Below are 2,615 nucleotides of genomic sequence, written 5' to 3'. Positions count from 1 at the left end.
ACGTGGCCATGACTGTTGATGCTCGCGTGGCTCACGTGGCTGGCGTGGCTTGAGTAGCTTCTGCAGCTCTGGGTCTGGCTGCGGGTTCCATTGTTGCCAAGGCCGAAGCACGTGGCCATGACTGTTGATGCTCGCGTGGCTCACGTGGCTGGCGTGGCTTGAGTAGCTTCTGCAGCTCTGGGTCTGGCTGCGGGTTCCATTGTTGCCAAGGCCGAAGCACGTGGCCATGACTGTTGATGCTCGCGTGGCTCACGTGGCTGGCGTGGCTTGAGTAGCTTCTGCAGCTCTGGGTCTGGCTGCGGGTTCCATTGTTGCCAAGGCCGAAGCACGTGGCCATGACTGTTGATGCTCGCGTGGCTCACGTGGCTGGCGTGGCTTGAGTAGCTTCTGCAGCTCTGGGTCTGGCTGCGGGTTCCATTGTTGCCAAGGCCGAAGCACGTGGCCATGACTGTTGATGCTCGCGTGGCTCACGTGGCTGGCGTGGCTTGAGTAGCTTCTGCAGCTCTGGGTCTGGCTGCGGGTTCCATTGTTGCCAAGGCCGAAGCACGTGGCCATGACTGTTGATGCTCGCGTGGCTCACGTGGCTGGCGTGGCTTGAGTAGCTTCTGCAGCTCTGGGTCTGGCTGCGGGTTCCATTGTTGCCAAGGCCGAAGCACGTGGCCATGACTGTTGATGCTCGCGTGGCTCACGTGGCTGGCGTGGCTTGAGTAGCTTCTGCAGCTCTGGGTCTGGCTGCGGGTTCCATTGTTGCCAAGGCCGAAGCACGTGGCCATGACTGTTGATGCTCGCGTGGCTCACGTGGCTGGCGTGGCTTGAGTAGCTTCTGCAGCTCTGGGTCTGGCTGCGGGTTCCATTGTTGCCAAGGCCGAAGCACGTGGCCATGACTGTTGATGCTCGCGTGGCTCACGTGGCTGGCGTGGCTTGAGTAGCTTCTGCAGCTCTGGGTCTGGCTGCGGGTTCCATTGTTGCCAAGGCCGAAGCACGTGGCCATGACTGTTGATGCTCGCGTGGCTCACGTGGCTGGCGTGGCTTGAGTAGCTTCTGCAGCTCTGGGTCTGGCTGCGGGTTCCATTGTTGCCAAGGCCGAAGCACGTGGCCATGACTGTTGATGCTCGCGTGGCTCACGTGGCTGGCGTGGCTTGAGTAGCTTCTGCAGCTCTGGGTCTGGCTGCGGGTTCCATTGTTGCCAAGGCCGAAGCACGTGGCCATGACTGTTGATGCTCGCGTGGCTCACGTGGCTGGCGTGGCTTGAGTAGCTTCTGCAGCTCTGGGTCTGGCTGCGGGTTCCATTGTTGCCAAGGCCGAAGCACGTGGCCATGACTGTTGATGCTCGCGTGGCTCACGTGGCTGGCGTGGCTTGAGTAGCTTCTGCAGCTCTGGGTCTGGCTGCGGGTTCCATTGTTGCCAAGGCCGAAGCACGTGGCCATGACTGTTGATGCTCGCGTGGCTCACGTGGCTGGCGTGGCTTGAGTAGCTTCTGCAGCTCTGGGTCTGGCTGCGGGTTCCATTGTTGCCAAGGCCGAAGCACGTGGCCATGACTGTTGATGCTCGCGTGGCTCACGTGGCTGGCGTGGCTTGAGTAGCTTCTGCAGCTCTGGGTCTGGCTGCGGGTTCCATTGTTGCCAAGGCCGAAGCACGTGGCCATGACTGTTGATGCTCGCGTGGCTCACGTGGCTGGCGTGGCTTGAGTAGCTTCTGCAGCTCTGGGTCTGGCTGCGGGTTCCATTGTTGCCAAGGCCGAAGCACGTGGCCATGACTGTTGATGCTCGCGTGGCTCACGTGGCTGGCGTGGCTTGAGTAGCTTCTGCAGCTCTGGGTCTGGCTGCGGGTTCCATTGTTGCCAAGGCCGAAGCACGTGGCCATGACTGTTGATGCTCGCGTGGCTCACGTGGCTGGCGTGGCTTGAGTAGCTTCTGCAGCTCTGGGTCTGGCTGCGGGTTCCATTGTTGCCAAGGCCGAAGCACGTGGCCATGACTGTTGATGCTCATCTAGCTGGCATGGTTTGAGTGGCTTGTGTGGCTTGTGTGGTGCTGGGTCTGGCTGCAGGTTCTGTGGTGCTGGGTCTGGCTGCAGGTTCTGTGGTGCTGGGTCTGGCTGCAGGTTCTGTGGTGCTGGGTCTGGCTGCAGGTTCTGTGGTGCTGGGTCTGGCTGCAGGTTCTGTGGTGCTGGGTCTGGCTGCAGGTTCTGTGGTGCTGGGTCTGGCTGCAGGTTCTGTGGTGCTGGGTCTGGCTGCAGGTTCTGTGGTGCTGGGTCTGGCTGCAGGTTCTGTGGTGCTGGGTCTGGCTGCAGGTTCTGTGGTGCTGGGTCTGGCTGCAGGTTCTGTGGTGCTGGGTCTGGCTGCAGGTTCTGTGGTGCTGGGTCTGGCTGCAGGTTCTGTGGTGCTGGGTCTGGCTGCAGGTTCTGTGGTGCTGGGTCTGGCTGCAGGTTCCATTGTTGCCAAGGGCGAAGCCAGTGGCCATGACTGTTGATGCTCGCATGGCTGGCGTGGTTTGAGTGGCTTGTGTGGCTTGTGTGGCTCTGGGTCTGGCTGCAGGTTCCATTGTTGCCAAGGGCAGACCCGGTGGCCATGACTGTTGATGCTCGCGTAGCTTGCGTGGGTGGGGGTGGCGGTGTGG

The sequence above is a fragment of the Corvus brachyrhynchos genome, unplaced genomic scaffold (genome assembly GCF_000691975.1).
Source record: "Corvus brachyrhynchos isolate BGI_N302 unplaced genomic scaffold, ASM69197v1 scaffold63, whole genome shotgun sequence".
Taxonomy (NCBI): Eukaryota; Metazoa; Chordata; class Aves; order Passeriformes; family Corvidae; genus Corvus; species Corvus brachyrhynchos.
This window is presented reverse-complemented; position numbering follows the sequence as displayed.